We start from the raw sequence: 22,536 nt of genomic DNA, 5'->3' as shown, positions 1-22,536 counted from the left end.
AATAGACGTACAGATCTGTATCTCCTTGATTAGGTGCAGCAATTTTCATTTTCGCTACCACCAAACTGGCCAGCGACAGACAAGCTAGAATTTATCTGCATCTGTTTAGAGGGAGAACCTTCGACGCGTGTGAGACCCATATCAAGACAACGTTACTCCGTGGAAAAGTTCCAAAATGCTTTTCTATCTGCGTATTGGCCGGAAGCGACTCAACGAGGCATAAAAGACCAATTAATCACTTCAGCCAATTTTGAACACTCCAGTTTTCCCACTATCACCCAGTATTTTTGAATATATGATTCGGCAAAACCAGTACCTGTCCAAATTGCATAGCCAATCTGCGCTTATACAATTATGCATTTAAAAACTTCCACACTCAATATGAGTTTTCCTTCTCACCGGACAGCAAAACGAAAGCATTCCAGCTTTCAGGAACTTATTACAATTATTAGCAATTCAGCAGTCGGACTACTCATTTGTCAATAAAAAATTTAATAATATGAATCAAGATAACAACTCATTGAACTAGCAAAGATTTGGTCCCGATAACGATTTTCATGAATATTTTTATCAGAGACAACATTTTGATAACCAAGTACATTCAGCAGCAGCAACTGTATCAGAACTTCATCGTCAACAATCACAATTTCCAGCCGAAATTCTTGCCGCAGCAGCAGTAGCCCGGAAATATCCAACAATAATACGGTTGACAAGCCCAACCGAAGATCAATGTAGCATCGCCCAGCTTTTCCAGTACAGCCCAGTCCAGTAATTTTACGAAACTGCAAGGGAATAACTTCTGCCACAAAAACCAATGGTCAAAGTCACCTCGAAACGATCAACAGCAAAGAAACTCCCACCACAAGCATGAAGGGACTAATCAACAATTTAACGTAATTTTTGCAACTGCAACTTTCATCACAAGCAGCCCCAACAGTCTCAGTTCATTCTTCATGAACCTAATGTTCGTTTCTACCCACTGCGGCATTCTGCAGGCCAAAACAACCGTACGGCACATATAATTGAACCAACACAGCAGTCTTCTCCACCAATCAGCCCACTAGTAATGCATGACTAGAAACTACCGACGTTGTTCCATCGGGAAACGTGCATTGCAGTTCTTCTACTCAGAATACCGTTCAGCAAAACATCATAGCCATCGACGACATTACTACAAGGGAAACACCAAACTCAAAAGAACATTTCTCATCCCGTTGCTGAAATTAAAATTAGTTTGTATTTATTTTCTGCAGTGATCGACTCTGGTTCACCAGTATCAGTGATAAATGAAACAGTATTCCAAAAATGTAACGCTGACAATACCTGTTCTACCTTTCCGCTTAGTAAGGCGGAAGTTCGAAGTGCTATCTCTGACAGGGGAGTAGATGTGAAACTGCAAACCCACCTATCTTTTATACTTGTTGATCACACATATCATGCTAATTTCTCTATCGTTCCTCTCTTAACACCGACGTCTTCCTTGGTATGGATTTCCTTGTCGAACATGACGCTGTTATTAACTTTAAGAAGTCTTTGCTTATACTGAAATTCAATACGCAACAACTACCTATCACTTTTCAGAATACTTTCTCAGCTGGGTCTTACAACATGACACACTTTGCAGACACATATTTCCGTAGAAACAAAATCCCTGAGGAAGTTGATAATGACATTGTACAGACGACCAACAGTAAGGTGAATGAATGTACAGCTTCGACGGACGAAGAGCGCCAACAGTTGCAGGATATTCTTTTACAGCGCTCTGAAGAATTTAACAATGTAGCAGGAAGTTTTGTTTACGAACTTCAAGTAAAACCGCATGATACATTCAAGGCAAAACATTATTCCATGCCGTTCATCCATCGAGATCAAGTCAAGCAACAACTTTAGGCTATGTTAGACCAAGGTATTATTGAACCAACCCTCTTCATGTTGTTAACAAGAAAAATGGCTCACTTCGTCTTGTGTCGGATTCACGTCAGATCAACGGAATCATCATTACTGAAACCTATCGTCCGCAAACGCTGGAATAGCTCTTGCAGAAATGTCACGGAACATCAGTCTATTTTGCTCTGGATGTAAAATCTGGATTCTGGCAAATTCAACTGCAACCTGATTGTGAATACCTGTGAAATTGTCTGCGTCTTTTTGTATGCCATTGGTTTGTACCACATAAAAATTATGTTTCTTCTTCAGCGTACTAAAAGTAATTAAATAATATTAAAGATTTGTTTAGTTTGTCGTCTATGTTACTGATAAATATGAAATATGAAAGCAAGTCATGTGCAATGGGACTGCAGTGCCATGGAAGTACGGTGCGTTTGCAGTTTCCTCCTCTGCCCTCTACCGACACGCAGACAATGTGGCGTGGCAGTGGAGGAGGTGTGTATCCAGGTGGTAGAGATGTGAAATGTGAGCCAGAGTACAGCTCGAGAGCCGAGTGCTTAGCGCCTCTTGGTGTAGTTTCCATTGGTAGTGGTAGTACAGTAGCATGGAGTCTCCCAAGGCTGACTAAAATTTTGTTCGATGTGCCTACTTCGCTAGCAGTTGAAGGTATTATGACACCCGGCCGCTGTGACCGAGCGGTTCTAGGTGCTTCAGTTCAGAACCGCGCTGCTGCTACGGTCGCAGGTTCAAATCCTGCCTCGGGCTTGGATGTGTGTGATGTCCTTAGGTTAGTTAGGTTTAAGTATTTCTAAGTCTAGGGAACTGATGACCGCAGATGTTAAGTCCCATAGTGCTTAGAGCTATTTGAACCATTTGTATTATGACATATTGTTGGTGTGATGTTTCCTACATCCACCCAAATTAGATTCCTTTCGATCATTGTTTTCTAGTGTTGCTCATTTTATAAACATTTATATATGTGGAGGAAAAATTTGTTTTGGGCTGAGATGTTGCGTTTGCAAACTTCGGAGGAGTATAACTCGACTATGAGCTGCATTTTGTGTGGGGTAGAGGTGGCAAAAAAATAACTGACAGAAATGACGGGTTACTGAGAAATAGCAGTTACTTTAATAACTGCTCCTCTGCTACTAGCAGATACTTTAATGATTGCCAACAGTGTGTGGTGGCATCTGCTTACCAGCATGCATACTACGCTTTTGCATCATCTGAGATCTGAGCACGAATAAATTATCGGAGCAGAGAGGCTCTTGTAAATAACACTCAGAATGTGCGCCATCTGTTTGTCGAAGAGTGTCTTCGATTTCGTGTTATCTAAGTACATACAGTAGCCATAAGGAATTTGTGCGACTGTGGAAACAAGTGTCAGAAGATGAGTTTACCTGTAAATTACTTTTCTGTCGCAGTTACTTTTCGGTCACAGATCTGTTTCTCTGTCTGCAGCGGAGTGGAAGTAGTATTTCTGTACTTGTACGGAAATAACAGCCGGTGGTCAGGTGGTTCCACCGAGTCTACATATAGCTGAATTGTTATTGCCCTGAACATGATCCACTTAGCGGCACACATGTTGTTGCCGTTAACCAGCCTGAAACCATGCGCCACAATCAGCTTGCACGATTACCAAACCAAATAAAAACTGTTAAATATCTGAACTAAGTTTTCGTAGATTTAACCGTAGGACCACAGTAAGAAATGTAAAATGTTAATTAACAAAAAAGTTTCAGAATGAGCCTTTGGTGGTGTGGGGGGGGGAGGGGGTTGGGTTAGGTTCTGTGGGGAAGGAGACCAGACAGCGACGTCCTCGGTCTCATCGGTTGAGGGAAGGACGGGGTAGGAAGTCGGCCGTGCCCTTTCAAAGAAACCATCCCGGCATTTGCCTGGAGCGATTTTAGGGAAATCACGGAAAACCTAAATCAGGATGGCCGGACGCGGGATTGAACCGTCGTCCTCCCGAATGCAAGTCCAGTGTCTTACCACTGCGCCACCTGGCTCGGTTGTTTCAGAATGAGTTGTGATGTCAGATAACTGGCCTGGCGCGACGAGACACTGCCACTTGGCTGCCATAAGAGACTGGACTGCCCTGAAATTAAGAAACGAAGGTTGAAGTCCTGCTCATAAGAAATACTTCAGAGAGAAATTATTCTATGAATGCGCGATGCCTGCTCTAAAGAACTGTCACCACACATTCATATGATTGATTCACCTCGATGGGCAGTGAATCCACCTCCTTCACTACCGATGCACATTTATGTTCGGTCTCCTGCGGGGCTCTTAAGGTCGCGAGCATGGGGGAATGCACAGGGACTGTGGACAGGTGGCGCTAGGGGGGATGTGGGTCAGCCGGTACGCGTCTCCGGATGGCGCAGTGGTTATTCCAACTGCCTAGTAAGCAGGAGATCCCATGTTCGAATCCCGGTCCGGCACACGTTTTCACTAGTCACCACTGATTCCGCACGGAGACCCGATGCAGCTGACATCAGTAATTCCTTCCACTTCCTTTCGTCCCTCCACCGTCAATTTACGTAAGAAATTATTCTGTCCGAGTTCGAGAGCTGAGGGTTATGCAGTAGGTTGCGTTTTGCCGGAGCTCAAGACTTAACTGGACTCTACATCTACATCTACATCCATACTCCGCAAGCCACCTGACGGTGTCTGGCGGAGGGTACCTTGGGTACCTCTATCGGTTCTCCCTTCTATTCCAGTCCCGTATTGTTCGTGGAAAGAAAGATTGCCGGTATGCCTCTGTTTGGACTTTAATCTCTCTGACTTTATCCTCATGGTCTCTTCGCAAGATACGCGTAGGAGGGAGCAATATAATGCTTGAGTCCTCGGTGAAGGTACGTTCTCGAAACCGAGCTAATGAGCGTCTCGCTTGCAAAGTCTTCCACTGGAGTTTATCATCTCCGTAACGCTTTCGCGATTACTAAATGATCCTGTAAGGAAGCGCGCTGCTCTCCGTTGGATATTCTCTATCTCTTCTGCGGACCCTATCTGGTAAGGATCCCACACTGATGAGCAGTATTCAAGCAATGGCTAACAAGTGTGCTGTAACCTACTTCCTTTGTTTTCGGGCCGCATTTTCTTAGGATTCTTCCAATGAATCTCAGTCTGCCATCTGCTTTACCGACGACTAATTTCATATGATCATTCCATTTTAAATCACTCTTAATGCCTACTCCCAGATAATTTATGGAATTAACTGCTTCCCGTTGCCGACCTGTTATATTGTAGCTAAATGATAAAGCATCTTTCTTTCTGTGTATTCGCAGCGCATTACACTTGTCTACATTGAGATTCAGTTGCCATTCTCTGCACCATGCGTCAATTCGTTTCAGATCCTCCTGCATTTCAGTACAATTTTCCATTGTTACAACCTCTCGATATAGTACAGTATCATCCGCAAAAAGCCTCAGTGAACTTCCGATGTTACCCACAAGGTCATTTTTATATATTGTGAATAGCAGCGGACCTACGACACTCCCCTGCGGCACACCTGAAATCACTCTTACTTCGGAAGACTTCTCTCCATGAGAAGTAACTCTTCAATCCAATCATACAATTGGTCTGACAATCCATATGCTCTTAGTTTGTTCATTAAACGGCTTTGAAGAACTGTATCAAACGCCTTGCGGAAGTCAAGAAACACGGCATCTGCCTGGGAACCCGTGTCTATGGCCCTCTGAGTCTCGTGGACGATTAGCGCGAGCTGGGTTTCACACGATCTTCTTTTTCGAAACCTATGCTGTTTCCTACAGAGTAGATTTCTAGTCTCCAGAAAAGTCATTATACTCGAACATAATAGGTGTTCCAAAATTCTACAACTGATCGACGTTAGAGATATAGGTCTATAGTTCTGCACATCTGTTCGACGTCCCTTCTTGAAAACAGGGATGACCTGTGCCCTTTTCCAATCCTTTGGAACGCTACCTGTGAGGCTGGGGGTGGAAATTATTGTTAATGAAATGTCCCTATGATTTATTTAATGCTGTTGTTTGCCGTCCTCAACACTGGCTCTCTAACTACAATACTGGCAACCAGAAAGTGATTAACAAAACGTGAAGCCTGTAATTAGAATTCCTAGTGTCCACTTCATCTGAGAAATACATTGATAGTTACAGCTTATAGTTTGAGGAATTAGGAGATTGCCTGGGATTCATAATCAAAAACGATTCTTTCGAAAATGTTAACTATATTCTGAAAGTCACAGACCAAAAAGAATCCACACAATCCAACTTCCAGAACAGTTCAGAGTCTAATGCGCTGATGCAACTATAACTGTTCAAATTAAATGCTTAAGTGAATGCTCGCCATAATTTGATGATAATGTTCATCAAACGCCAGGCTTGCATCACAGCCGTCCACAATACGAGCACGAAGAGTCTCTACATTTGGTACCGGGGTTGCGTAGACAAGAGCTTTTAAATGCCCCCATAAATGAAAGTCAAGAGGGATGGGGTCAGGAGAGCGTGGTGGCCATGGAATTGGTCCGCCTCTACCAATCCATCGCTCACCGAATCTGTTGTTGAGAAGCGTACGAACATTTCGACTGAAATGTGCAGGAGCTCCATCGTGCATGAACCACATGTTGTGTCGTACTTGTAAAGGCACATGTTCTAGCAGCACAGGTAGAGTATCCCATATGAAATCATGATAACGTGCTCCATTGAGCGTAGGTGGAAGGACATGGGGTGCAATCAAGACATCACCAACAATACCTGCCCAAACGTTCACAGAAAATCTGTGTTAATGACGTGATTGCATATTTGCGTGCGGATTCTCGTCACCCCACATATGTCGATTGTGAAAATTTACAATGTGATCACGTAGGAATGAAGCCTCAACCGCAAAGAGAACATTTGCACTGAAATGAGGATTGACACGTTGTTGGATGAACCATTCGTAGAAGTGTACCAGTGGAGGCCAATCAGCTGCTGATAGTGCCTGCACACGCTGTACATAGTACGGAAACAACTGGTTCCCCCGCAGCACTCTCCATACAGTGAGGTGGTCAGCGTGACCTTGTACAGCAGCAACTTCTTTGACGCTAACGTTAGGGTAATCGTCAACTGCACGAAGAAATGGCTCGTCTATTGCAGGTGTCCTCGTCGTTCTAGGACTTCCCCAGTCGCGAGTCATAGGCTGGAATGTTCCGTGCTCCCTAAGACGCCGATCAATTGCTTCGAACATCTCTCTGTCGGGACACCTTCGTTCTGGAAATCTGTCTCGATAGAAAGGTACCTTTTCTTAACACCCTGTATACTCCTTCCACCTTTCTGCTTTCCCTTCTTTGCTTAGAACTGGGTTTCCATCTGAGCTCCTGATATTCATACATGTATACCTAGTATACAACATCACAATAACCGCGATGACTGGTACTCCGAAATAAATGTTAGTGCCCACAGTGTGCAGTGCCGAACTGCTGGTGGTGCCGGGCGGAGCCGCGCCTGGGACGCTCAGTGGCCAGAAGATAGCCGGCACAAAGGCGCGCCTGTGGCAGCGCGTGTCCGGACGGCGGCACAAAAAGCCCCGGTGCGAGCCACGGCCCGGCCACGTCCCGCTCGGAGCGGAGCGTCCGCGGCAGGCGCCGTCGCTAACGAAGCCGGCTGGCGGCTCATTACCCACCCAGCGCGCCGGCCAGACGTCTCCATCCAGCGGCCACCCAGAGAGCGACACGCCTCGCTGCCGCCGCCGCCGCTGCAGAGGTGATGAGGCGGCAAAACCCCAGCTTCCTTTCCCTCCCCGTCACGTCTCGCCGCTAATCGCGAAACGCGCTGCGGAAACCATTTGCAGCTCCATTCATTCCGCGTCCCCACCCTCACAGGCTCTACAGGATGGTCGTTACAGGCCTTGGAAGACCGCTGTCGCATCAAGTGAAACACAGCCTCTCGGTTAATCGTGTAGGCCTCCTGCTTGTAATACGAGACCTGTGGGATTTCTTTTTTTTAAAAAAAATAAACCTTTTATTGGAGTAACAAGATTGTAATTAACATAATTTCTCTCTCAGCCCCCGTCCACGAGATTTATTTCTTGGCGATCTTCCTAACTCCGCCCTGGAACAAGTTTTGAAGAACTTTGCTCAAGTACTCTACTCTGAGAGGATAGTGGTGTGCACTTACACGTATCACCTACACAAGTTATAAAAAGGCAATGCTTTGGTGGAGCTGACATTACTACTCGCGTGACTCAAGTCAAAAGATTCCCTACGTGATTATGGCCGCACGATGGGAATTATCAGATTTTGAAAGCGGAATGGTAGGTGCGCTAGACGCATGGGATACTCCGTTTCGAAAGTCGTTAGGGAATTCAGTATTCCGAGGTCCACAGTGTAGAGAGTGTGCTGGTAATACCACATTTCAGGCGTTACCTCTCACCATAGAAAAACGCAATGGCCGACGGCCTCCACTTTGGAATTGTTAGTGCTAACAGACAAGCAACACTGCGTGAAATATCTACATCCATACTCCGCAAGTCACCTGACGGTGTGTGGCGGAGGGTACTGTGAGTACCACTATCGGTTCTGCCTTCTATTCCAGTCTCGTATTGCTTGTGGAAAGAAAGATTGTCGGTATGCCTCTGTGTGGGTTCTAATCTCTCTCATTTTATCCTCATGGTCTCTTCGCGAGACATACGTAGGAGGGAACAATATACTGCTTGACTCCTCGGTGAAGGTACGTTCTCGAAACTTCAACAGAAGCCCGTACCGAGCTACTGAGCGTCTCTCTTGCTTAACGCTTTCGTGATTACTAAATGATCCTATAAAGAAGCGCGCTGCTCGCCGTTGGATCTTCTCTATCTCCTCTATCAACCCTATCTGGTACGGATCCCACACCGGTGAGCAGTATTCAAGCAGTGGGCGAACAAGTGTACTGCAGAAATCAACGGTGGACGCACTATTAACGTATCCAGTAGGACAGTGCGTCGAAATTTGGCGTTAATGGGCTATGGCAGCAAAAGACCAACGACACGGCCTTTGCTCACAGCACGACATCGCCTGCAGAGCGTCTCCTCGGCTCTTGACCATGTCGGTTGGACCCTAGTCCCCTGAAATAAGAAATCTTGGCCTAGTGCGACGAGTCCCGTTGTCAGCTGGTAAGAGCTGACGATAGGTTTCGAGCGTGGCTCTGATCCCATGAAGCCATGGACTCAAATTGTCAACAAGGCAATCTGCAAGCTGATGTTGGCTTCATTATGGTGTGGGCTGGTTTTACATCGAGTCCAACAGAACCGATCAAATGGCTATGTTCCGCTACTTCCTGACCATTTACAGCCATTCATGTACTTGATTTTTCCAAACAACCATGAAATTTTTGGGATTAAAATGCCCCATGTTACTGGACCCAATTGTTCGCGATTAGTTTGAAGAACACTCTGGATAGTTAGAACGAATGATTTGGCCACACAGATCGCCGCTCATGAATCCCATTCAACCTTTATGGGACATAATCCAGAGCTCACTTCGTGCACAAAATTCTGCATCGGCAACACTTCAGCAATTATGGACGGCTACAGAGGCAGCATGGCTCAGTATTTCTGCAGAGAACTTCCAACGAATTGTTGAGCAGCTGCTCTACCTCTGACAAAAGGAGATCCGACACGATATTAGGAGGTATCCAACGACTTTTATCACCTCAGTGTATGTGGAAATGTGGAACAACGCTCCCGGCTGAATGGTTTGGAAATCACCACACACTACCATCATTCATGCTCTGATCATGATTAAAACATTACATTCATTCCCTACTACAGGCGTATTACAATTTTGTCTGCGTTATCACAAGGAAAAAAAGCCAAAATGATGTTAGATTAAGGACATGGAGGGATAATAAAACTCTACTGAAATAGTAGTCGACAGGTATAATTTATATAAAAAAAAGGATGAACCGCAATTACAGCAAAAATGAAATTCATACAAGCTAAGAAGGTAGTGAAATCGGTGGCAGTGGTGTCTTGATGCAAGATAGAGATTGCAGGATCAAGGGAAAATATTCCGTCAGGGAGAAAAGTAACTGAGGGAGAGGTACTGACCGGGCACACGGCAGTAGAACAAAGTGGTTCAGTTTAGTTAGTGATCTAACGGCGATTCCAACAGCGAGTGACCGTCATATTTTCAAACGGTCAGCTTGACGCAACTAGCGGACAAATTTAATCTCTGAGTAACAGGTAACATTACTTCTTGGTGCCTATAGTTCTCAGCTAACTGACTCCACATAGCACCAAACCGGTAGGACCACTTGGTTTGGACTGGCTGTACCACCCACGTGAAGACGTCTACACTGCAGAAAAACTCGGGTCCGAATGAGGCAGAGGCCATGATGTGGCCTATTTAACACGCCGGGTTTCGGGGAAAGAGACCGTTTCCGCGAAGGTTCTACTTTAGTTCGGGACAGGCTACAGAATTAAGTTAGGTTGGCTTGCACTCCCTTCCTCCAGCAGCAAGGATCGCTATTTAGACGTCGTTGGTATACCCAAGCGCGAAGGGTCGTTCAGATTGGACACAAAGGGGTCCCTTGCAGCGGAAAACACCATCTGGGAAAAATTATCAACACTTGAATTTACAGCAGCCAAGAGCCGAAAATTTCAAGGACAGTCAAATGGTTCAAATGGCTCTGAGCACTATGTGACTTAACTTCTGAGGTCATTAGTCACCTAGAACTTAGAACTAATTAAATGTAACTAACCTAAGGACATCACACACATCCATGCCCGATGCAGGATTGGAACCTGCGACCGTAGCGGTCACTCGGTTCCAGACTGTAGTGCCTAGAAACCGCACGGCCACTCCGGCCGGCAAGGACAGTCATACTATGTATCTAGTTCTCCTTCGCAACACGCATAATATCACAAATATCCTATAGTTAACATTTAATACTTTAGAGTGAATTATCTTTGGTAGTCTGAAAGGCTTGTTGGACTCAGTCACACTACTCCAGGCTTTAACATAACAGTTTGTGCCCCTTCAGAGCGCAGCACCACATCTTCATCCAACGAAAACTTGGATTCAAGGAGGTGCTTCTTCATTGGACCAGAAATATGAAAATCACCTGCGTCTAAATCAGGTCTGTACCGTAGGCGCTCCAGCAGCTCAGATAATATATTTTGGATGCACCAGAGTTTTCCCAACTGCGTGAGGCCGAGCCCTATCACCTAGCAAAACCACATCATTTGAAACGTTCCCTCTCCGTCTGTGCCACAACGACAGCAGGGGGCGAAGATCGGCTTCTGTTACTTGAGGCATCCTGGGTGTGCGGGGTCATCTCACGGCTCTGATCGTCCCAACGTGAGTGGCAGTCATGAAACGGCAGTAGGTTGCACATTCAGGCACGCAGTACGCTACATGTCGGTTTGACATTTGCCACGTGCTGCCTTCATTTTGTTCCAATTGAAATCGCCATCAACATACGACTCTGACTTCTTCCACGTACCAGAAACCCCTCTTCGTACTATGAAAAGGGATTCAACTGATGTAAAAAAAACTGCAAAATTCTGTCAAATGAGACACTCGCATGTTTCATCGGCTTGTAGCCAATAAACTGCTTCATTCCGTGATGATGTTACAAGCTTTCAGGAAAGATGGACAGGGGTAAATATTTCAGTTTGATGTACAGGACCCTGCTCCGGCATCTTATAGCCGAAATAGCTTTCATATCTCTGACAGTGGAATGTATGTACTGGTAGTGTTAGTAGTAAGACTGCAGAGGTGACCTCCTTTTAGAGGTGGTAGTGCTGACCAAAACAAGAAAAACCAAGTCTAGTAAACATGGGATCTAGAATATGTATCTTAAGAGCTATCAGAACTTTTTCATCTTCGATGCTGTCAAACAGATCTCATCTACAGAAAAAGTACCCGTAGCTCCCATTTATTTGAGATTTTTTCTTGTTTTGGTCCGTCCCATGACCTTTTAAAGTTAGTTACCCTACAGTCTTAGCAACAACAGAACCTATGTAAAAGTTTTTTTTAAATTACCCATACCAGTCACAAACGTTTTTTTAATAGCGGTAATTAGAAAAATTCTTACATATTTCTTTTTTGTAGCGTTAATTAAAAAAAACTAGTGAAAATGGCTTCAAACAACAGATCCGATACACTTATTAAATAGGGGCCTGAGTTCCTAGATTTTTGTTTAGCATGTTGGTATTCCGGTTGCTATGGTTTATTTATCGATTGTCATTTTTTATTTGTAGTTCACTGTTGCTATTTGAGTTTACATATTCTCACCTTGTCGACTGAAAATAATGAATGGAGCTGTGAACGCTGGAAAATGGAGTGCCAAGTGGAGAATTTTGAGCGTTTCCTGAAAATTCTTCTGTTTGAGTTCAATAGACGGGTGACAGTAGCTGAGCCAGCCAGAAATATATGCTTCCTGTACGGACAGAGCACGGAAAGAAAATGATCTTCTCGTTTTAAGAAGGATTGTTTTGACACTAGTGATTTCCTACACTTTCCGATTTGATGAAGGTCGTTCAAGGGCATTAATTCACAACGAGCAACAGGACAATGTGATGAACTGTGATCATTCCACCATCTTGCGACATTTGCATGCAATGGAGAAGGTTCAAAGATCAAATCTATGACTACTGAATCACAAAAGTCAGAGAGTGGTCATATGTGCGTCAGGAGGACCTGCAGCGAATTGACGCATGGTGCAGGGGATGGCAATTGAATCTCAATGTAGACAAGTGTAATGTGCTGCGAATACATAGAAAGATAGATCCCTTATCATTTAGCTACAAAATAGCTGGTCAGCAACTGGAAGCAGTTAATTCCATAAATTATCTGGCAGTACGCATTAGGAGTGATTTAAAATGGAATGATCATATAAAGTTGATTGTCGGTAAAGCAGATGCCAGACTGAGATTCATTGGAAGAATCCTAAGGAAATGCAATCCGAAAACAAAGAAGCAGGTTACAGTACGCTTGTTCGCCCACTGCTTGAATACTGCTCAGCAGTGTGGGATCCGTACCAGATAGGGTTGATAGAAGAGATAGAGAAGATCCAACGAAGAGCAGCACGCTTCGTTACAGGATTATTTAGTAATCACGAAAGCGTTACGGACATGATAGATAAACTCCAGTGGAAGACTCTGCAGGAGAGACGCTCAGTAGCTCGATACGGGCTTTTCTTAAAGTTTCGAGAACATACCTTCACCGAAGAGTCAAGCAGTATATTGCTTCCTCCTACGTATCTCTCGCGAAGAGATCATGAGGATGAAATCAGAGAGATTAGAGCCCACACAGAAGCATACCGACAATCCTTCTTTCCACGTACAAGACGAGACTGGAATAGAAGGGAGAAGCGATAGAAGTACTCAGGGTACCCTCCGCCACACACTGTCAGGTGGCTTTCGGAGTATGGATGTAGATGTAGATGTAGAACACCGACTTATTCCTATCCTATATTGTTAGTGGCAACGAGAAATGGTGTCTTTATGCTAACACAGGGAAAAATATGGAATGCTTGAGTGCATACAAAGCAGCGACTCCCTGTACAAAGACCTGGTCCTCAACCATAACAGATAAATGATATGCATATGGTGGAATACCGAAGGAGTGGTATACTACCAATTGCTTCCTCAAGGTGTAACCCTGCTGACATTTATTGCCAACAAATGAGGTGCCTTTCAGACGCAGTCCAAGAACAACGACGAGTCAGACTGCGTGACATTATCCTACTCCACGATAACGCCCACTCACATTCTACTAAAGTGACAAAAAAACACTATACGGGAGTTTGGGTTGGAAGCTCATTCCGCATCCATCATTATCACCTACTCTTGTGCCCTCAGATTTTCACCCTTGAACAATCTTCAAGGAACTTTTTTTCCGGATGAAAATTGGCTCCGAACATGGTTCGACGAGTTCTTCGCCTCAAAACCACGTGCTTTCTACGGTCGAGAAACCGAAACTGTTGTGCCAGCGTTGTAAATTGTGCAGGAGACTATATTATTTACGGCAAAATCTCTGTTATATGCTACTGTTGTCGTCATTCTTTTCTGTTTTCCGTCTTTCCCGTAGTTGCTTTAAATTCGTGGAGATATGTACACTCTACGCAACTAATTGAAGGCAGTTTGTTTACTGCCATAAGCGTTTCGCTTCTTGTATTTGGGAAGCGTTATCAGTGGCCTGTAATACATGTTTCCTTTTATAATGATAGTAAACGTATTATGTAGTAGACATAATATGCTGCTATACTTTTTGTCGTTCTGTTCTTTTCTCTTGTTTTTTAGGTTGGAGTCAACTTCTGCACCACAAATGTCGTAATGTGAACTTGTCGTTCGGTGTTACGATTTCCAGCGCTGTTTACTCATATGTGCGGTCCTGGAGATGTACTCCTTAGTTTCCATACTCCAGCTGGCCGATTTCTGGCGTACTTTCAGCATCGCATATAGCACTTGCACTTACCATTTTGTGATCAACATATGCGTGTTTTCGGTGTGTAGCGTTGTCAACTGCTGTTGTGTGTTTATCTGTCTTTTGTTTGCGTTGTGATGTGGTGTGATACTTTTCACTTATTGTGTGCGTGTGTGTGTGTGTGTTAAAAAAGGGTTCAAATGGGTTTGATCACTATGGGACTTAACTTCTGAGGTCATCAGTCTCCTAGAACTTAAAACTACTTAAACCTAACTAACCTAAGGACATCACACACATCCATGCCCGAGGCAGGATTCGAACCTGCGACTGTAGCGCCTAGAACCTCTCGGCCACTCTAGCCGGCGTGTGTGGGAGTGTGTGTGTGTGTGTGTGTGTGTGTGTGTGTGTGTGTGTCAGTGTGTGTTTATGTATGTATGTATTTCCTGCGTGTAATTGTGTAATTGTGTAATTCGTTCTTCAGAGGGTGTCTGTTTTTGTATGGATAAGTATTTGTGTTTGTGTGTGTGGTTTTCTTTTCTTTTATATGAATATGTATTTCGGGGGGGGGGGGAGGAGAGGAAATGGGGGAAGAATATTCATTAATTATTTGTCCTGGTTACATTTCGGTTGCTTGTTGTTTTGGTGGCTAGCATGATCAGAGAGTTATTGCTTATATGAATTTGGTCGTTGAGTACCTTCTTTTCCTCTGCAATGGCTCTTTGTACGTTGAAGTTTTCTTGCGATGTCAGGAGCTTTTTGTGGTGAGTAATTATTCTGATAACTAGCCAGATGGAATGTTGAAACTAACGAATACATCTCCAGTACCACACACATGATTTAACAGCGCTGGAAATGGTAAGTTACACCTAACGGTAAGTTCACATTACTACATTTGGGCTAAAAAAGTTGATTATAACCTAAAAAAAAACAGAAGATAAACACGACAAAATGTAATATAGGAGCATACTACATTTACCACAATAAACAAACTGCCTTCAGTTAGTTGCATAAACGGTATATACATCCACGAATGTATCTGCTGTGTTTATTAAACTTACGAAGAAACGGTAAGAACTTCCGCACCAACCTAATTTTCACTGTCAGAGATATCAGAACGATTTTTGCTTATAGCTTTCGACTCGATCGTTTCCGGCCCTGGGTCCCTTACCTCAAATTGATACATTTACCACTCTCCATCATGCCTGAAACTTGGTAACCTCATAACGTCGTACGAGGGTCACTCCAAAAGAAATGCACAATATTTTTGTAAACATACAGTTTTCATTCTGCATGTGTGAAAGTTTTACAGTGTGTAGATACATATTTATCGCTTGTTTTCAAACTTAGTTCAACCTGTTCCCGTGTGTGGTGCCTTGGCAGCATGTCTTCAAGGTGGCTGCTACACTTGACGTTCGTCAGAAACAACTTGCTGTCATAGAAATCCTGTGCTGTGAAAACGAGACAGTGGGAAACATCCACAAGAGGTTGAAAAAGGTGCACGGAGATGCTGCTGTCGATCACAGCACAGTTAGTCGGTGGGCAAGCAGGTTACGTGATGAAAGCGGGCACGGCAATATTGAGGACTGTCCCCGCAGCGGCAGGCCTCGTACTGCACATACTCCAGCCAATGTGCAGAGAGTTAACGAATTGGTGACTGCTGACAGACGCATCACGGTGAACGAATTGTCACGCTACGTTGGGATAGGAGAAGAAAGAGTTTGCAAAATACTGAAAGTGTTGGCGTTAAAAAAGGGTTGTGCCAGATGGGTTCCCAGGATGTTGACAGTGGATCACAAAGAAGCAAGAAAAACGGTGTGCAGCGAACTTTTGGAACAATACGAGAATGGTGGAGATGAATTTCTTGGAAGAATTGTGACAGGTGATGAAACATGGCTCCACCATTTTTCACCAGAGAGGAAGAGGCAATCAATGGAGTGGCAACATGCAAATTCACCCGAGAAAAACAAAATTCAAAACCATACCATCAGCTGGAAAAATTATGACTACGGTGTTTTTCGATTCCGAAGGACTCTTGCTTGTGGACATCATGCCAAGTGTGTAATGTTGTTGCTTTAATTTGTTCTGAAAGCGGTGCTGATACTGAAGACCATAAAAGTGAGTTAAAAGCTGTGAGCTATCTGAGGAAGTTAACCTTGCATTACTGCGCAACTGTTGCACCAGGTATCCAGTCTAGCTAACCGAATTCCCAACCAGACTAACATTAATTATAATCTTTTAGTACTCATCTTACGATAACCGGTGATATATATATATATATATATATATATATATAAAGACAATTTAAATAAAAAGCATAAATCAGTTTATATTTGGACATTTAGTTTAACATTGATGATTGTTCCGTTAAAATTTCAGCATATCAAACTTGATTCATAACTAAACTGGTGCTTCATTTAGGATTGTGAAAATGTGAGTTAGTAATCTTACAGATCACATCAAATAGGGAGCCAAGACTGGGAGACTACATACAAAACGGCATTCATAAAATAACACGCGAAGAACTTTGAAACATATCCAAGAGGAAATTAACCGCATCTAACCGATTCAATTTTCACCCAAAGAAGTTACGTTCGTAGCGCAATCCTGTCCGTCTTGAAATTACCACACACAGGTATACTAAATTCATACTAAGTCTCTGTGAAATCTTCCCGAAAAGAATAGCTGAGGGTTACTTTGATGATTATACCACATGATTCACGTGGTCAACTTGGTTTCCACAAAGAGTGTAACTGCATATCAAACTTGATTCATAACTAAACTGGGGCTTTATTTAGGATTGTGAAAATGTGAGTTTGTAATCTTACGGAACACATCAAATAGGGAGCCAAGACTGGGAGACTACATACAACACGGCATTCATAAAATAACACACGAAGAACTTTGAAACATATCCAAGAGGAAAATAACCGCAACTAACCGATTCAATTTTCACCCAAAGAAGTTACGTTCGTAGCGCAATCCTGTCCGTCTTGAAATTACCACACACAGGTATACTAAATTCATACTAAGTCTCTGTGAAATCTTCCCGAAAAGAATAGCTGAGGGTTACTTTGATGATTACACCACATGATACACGTGGTCAACTTGGTTTCCACAAAGAGTGTAACTGCACAATAATTTTTATGATTAAAATAAATTACATCGAAACGGAATTTACAAAAGAAAAACCTCGAACTGGTTACTATCGTCTTACTATTAACCTGATGGGTCAAACAGTTGTATAAGCACGTGGTACTGGTCTCACAAAGTACACCCCACGTGGGTTGAACATAAAGAAAAGTTGCTATATTGAGAAATATTGTGCAGACGAGACGTTATAATCTCACGAACATTCGCATTTAAGATTAATGATTTCAGTTACAGTTACTGATCAACACGTGGTTCCACTTTTCTCACAAATTAGTGACAAAGCAACTAACGGAAGATATTCTGAACTTCATACTCGAATTACACTGCGTTGCAATTTAAGATAAGATTAGATATTTTAGAGCTAAACCTGAAATAAAAGTTATTAAATTTTCAGTTAGGCTGAACTTAAGAAATCCATTGTCATACGGACTTAGCAGACAAGCGCTTAGCCGAAGATCGTACCACTTCAGACGCTCGCCGCAGACAGACTGACCTGGCCCCCTACCGAGCGTGCTTCACAGATACAAACGGAAGTGACCAGAGAGGCAGCTTCCTATACCAACATGACAAGGGATGGATAGGACCATACTAAGAATAGAAACCTCTCTGCTTTTAGAAAGCGTAGCTACCTGTTCCAATGTTGGTCCTACTGTTCTTTGGCAGACAGGCTTGTCTGCTACCATCAAGCATGCAACTAGAAATACATTTGCTCATTCATCCTCTCACACAGAATGGAAGCGGGGATGACAGTATCTTACCATGTACAGTATATAAAAGAAAGCGGATATAGGTTTCGTATGAGACTGTGTGACATGATTACACATAAACATATTTAAGAAATTAACATGTAATGAATCCAACACAGACCTTTCAAGTGGAACCACCATAAATTCTGATACGTAAGTGACGACACTGAAGGAACTTCAAGCTCGACTGAGTTGTGTTCGACCACATCGGCAAAAGCAGGATATTTTGTTGTTGCACGAAAATGCACGGCCACATTGTAAGAGGTCCACGATTAAGGAATTTGTTGCTCGTGCACTCGAGCAGATGTAATTTCGATGGATTGCTCACTCGCTGCCTGCGATATGTAAGCTATAAGAGAATCTCAGACCAGAGAGCAGTGTTGTATGCAGCAAGAGCAGTGTCAGTAGTAGTGGTAGTAGCTAGCAGTCTGGTGTGTCGAGTTGGCTGGGCCGGTCGTGTGGAGCGATGGCGGTGCCTGAGCGTTGCAGTATAAGGGTAAAAGCAGCCTCGCGCAGATGTAGTATTGTTATATCAAGTCCTATGTAAATTGTTTTAAAGAAATAAATTTCTTAGTAATAACCTTTCTTACAAAAATTAAGTTTTGACAATCATTCAACTCAATTTAAGTATTTCACTAATTTCTCCAATCCGTGGTCATCCTGATTATTGTAAAGACAAATCAGTTGTTTCTTCTTAAACATGACAAATCTATTGGCCAGTTTTACACAGAGCTGTGCCAGAAAAATTTCAGATATATATGCGTTATCCGGCGACCTTATCGAGGTAAGAATTTTCAATTTATCAGTATGATCTTTCAGGGCCATGACGCAGCACTGCTGACGTCCAAAATTTACCAGTTTAAATTCACAGTCAATTATTGGAAGGTTATAGGTGAGCCACAATTTAAATAGGAGGTTAGTCACACTTTTATTATTGGTAGGTTATGTAATTTATCTGTTGAGTAGTTACACTGAATGTGAATTAGGCTATATAATTATATTTATCTGTTGGTAGATTACGTTAAATGTGAATGCAATATACATTATATTTTTTATCCGTGAGGAGGTTACAACATGTCAGTAAAAAAAAAAAAAAAAGCCATGGAAGCGATCACAAAACTCGGATGGACTACACTGAAACACCCGCCTTACAGTTCTGACTTGGCTCCATGTGACTATTATCTCTTTGGGAAACTGAAAGACTCTCTTCGTGCAGCAAGGTTTGAAAATGATAACTCCCTTGTGCACGCTGCCAAACAGTGGCTCCAACAGATTAGTTCCAGAATTTTACCGTGCGAGTATAGAGGCGCTGGTTCCAAGATGGCGTAAGGCAGTTGAGAGGGATGGAAATTATGTGGAGAAATGAAAATATTGTTCCTGAAGGATGTATCTACACACTGTAAGACTTTGAAACAGGTAGAATAAAAAATCGATTAAAAAAAATGGTGTGCCTTTCTTTTGGAGTGACCCTCGTATAAGTGACTGCTCAGCGTGAGCAAATTCCAACCCTCCCGTTACAAGTGGCGCCCTACTAGTGAAAGGGTACAGTATCACCCGACATTGAAAATAGGTACAACATTCTTCGTTATTCTTGTCAGAACAACATATTTTTTGTAATAATAACTGAATTTCACTTAATACATCGAAGCTGGATACCAGCGTAGGAAAGAATGACAATTTCAAATGGCTCTGAGCACTATGGGACTTAACTTCTGAGGTCATCAGTCCCCTAGAACTTAGAACTACTTAAACCCAACTAACCTAAGGACATCACACACACCCATGTCCGAGGCAGGATTCGAACCTGCGACCGCAGCAGTTGCGCGGTTCCAGACTATAGCGCCTATAACCGCTCGGCCACCTCAGCCTGCCAATGACAATTTATTTATTTAATTGATCACATGTGCACTCCCACAAAATAAATCCCTACATCCAGTTTGATGAGATCTGCGAAATGAATGAATGTATGGTCGTCTGCCAACCTCAGATAGTGAATGTGCAACATATGATCATCTTTGAGACGGTCCTTTGGTCACCTGTGGTGGAACCAAACAGATGAAATTTACCTGAGCTTTGAGCGTCTGTAATGTGGCTGACCAATGGGTAGCATGGTCTTCCCCCACCTCGACAGGGGTGCGAGATGGCCTGAAGAACAGCAATGTTCCAGCATTCTGGCGCTGGATCTTGTGTTGGTAAGACCTGTCTTTGTGTGCTCTGTAAAGACAAAAGAGTGGAGAGAATGGCATGCATTTGGAATAATAATTTCTCTATTTCAGGAACTTATGTGTGGAGAATTAAATGTCAGGCAGTTAATATTAAGAGGATCGTAGTAATCTTCGGAAGAGACCAATGAAACCACGTGTAGCAATAAGTTGAAATACTTCCGAGTGCATAAGTGAAGCTGAATTACTGGCGTGTGTACTATATGCTGGAAATACACTCCTGGAAATGGAAAAAAAGAACACATTGACACCGGTGTGTCAGACCCACCATACTTGCTCCGGACACTGCGAAAGGGCTGTACAAGCAATGAGCACACGCACGGCACAGCGGACACACGAGGAACCGCGCTGTTGGCCGTCGAATGGCGCTAGCTGCACAGAATTTGTGCACCGCCGCCGTCAGTGTCAGCCAGTTTGCCGTGGCATACGGAGCTCCATCGCAGTCTTTAACACTGGTAGCATGCCGCGACAGCGTGGACGTGAACCGTATGTGCAGTTAACGGACTTTGAGCGAGGGCGTATAGTGGGCATGCGGGAGGCCGGGTGGACGTACCGCCGAATTGCTAACCCGTGGGGCGTGAGGTCTCCACAGTACATCGATGTTGTCGCCAGTGGTCGGCGGAAGGTGCACGTGCCCGTCGACCTGGGACCGGACCGCAGCGACGCACGGATGCACGCCAAGATCGTAGGATCCTACGCAGTGCCGTAGGGGACCGCACCGCCACTTCCCAGCAAATTAGGGACACTGTTGCTCCTGTGGTATCGGCGAGGACCATTCGCAACCGTCTCCATGAAGCTGGGCTACGGTCCCGCACACCGTTAGGCCGTCTTCCGCTCACGCCCCAAGATCGTGCAGCCCGCCTCCAGTGGTGTCGCGACAGGCGTGAATGGAGGGACGAATGGAGACGTGTCGTCTTCAGCGATGAGAGTCGCTTCTGCCTTGGTGCCAATGATGGTCGTATGCGTGTTTGGCGCCGTGCAGGTGAGCGCCACAATCAGGACTGCTTACGACCGAGGCACACAGGGCCAACACCCGGCATCATGGTGTGGGGAGTGATCTCCTACACTGGCCGTACACATCTGGTGATCGTCGAGGGGACACTGAATAGTGCACGGTACATCCAAACCGTCATCGAACCCTTCGTTCTACCATTCCTAGACCGGCAAGGGAACTTGCTGTTCCAACAGGACAATGTACGTCCGCATGTATCCCGTGCCACCCAACGTGCTCTAGAAGGTGTAAGTCAACTACCCTGGCCAGAAAGATCTTCGGATCTGTACCCCATTGAGCATGTTTGGGACTGGATGAAGCGTCGTCTCACGCGGTCTGCATGTCCAGCACGAACGCTGGTCCAACTGAGGCGCCAGGTGGAAATGGCATGGCAAGCCGTTCCACAGGACTACATCCAGCATCTCTACGATCGTCTCCATGGGAGAATAGCAGCCTGCATTGCTGCGAAAGGTGGATATACACTGTACTAGTGCCAACATTGTGCATGCTCTGTTGCCTGTATCTATGTGCCTGTGGTTCTGTCAGTGTGATCATGTGATGTATCTGACCCCAGGAATGTGTCAATAAAGTTTCCCCTTCCTGGGACAATGAATTCACGGTGTTCTTATTTCAATTTCCAGGAGTGTATTTAAGAAATGGCGTGTGCAGGACTTGAAATTAGAGACGAGTACTTCCACGTGGTAAGTACTGTGTGAGTCTTACTCTGTGTATGAGACAAAGGATAAAGAGAAGTACGCGCCCATGGTACCAGTTGAGGACTCGCGTGTGTGACGAATATGTTCTTAGTATTACTTTGCGTGCTTTGTTTCCGTGTGACGCTTGATTCAAACTATAATACTCTGAGAGTGAAGCAAGGTGAGTCAGCCGTCTATCCAGCAACGCCACTTGGCTTGCATTGCACAGGAAGACGTGCATATATCCTCCAGAGTTCGTAGTATGGAAGATAAGTTACGAAGTGGGGCAGTGTCGGGTGAAACTGGGATAAATACTAATTGAAGTGGGAAAGCTGAAAGTGATGTGATTATAACGTTATGACTATTCCTTGTGTTGTATTCCATGTTGCCAGTGTGGTGTATTTCATGTAATTTAAGTATGTGTGGTTTGCATGGGAGAGTAGCAAGATAGGTTCAGAGGCAGTATGTTATGCATGTT

This window comes from Schistocerca gregaria, chromosome 2 (assembly GCF_023897955.1).
Source record: "Schistocerca gregaria isolate iqSchGreg1 chromosome 2, iqSchGreg1.2, whole genome shotgun sequence".
In the NCBI taxonomy this organism is placed as follows: Eukaryota; Metazoa; Arthropoda; class Insecta; order Orthoptera; family Acrididae; genus Schistocerca; species Schistocerca gregaria.
The sequence above is the reverse complement of the archived record's forward strand: the minus strand, read 5'-3'. Positions refer to the sequence as shown.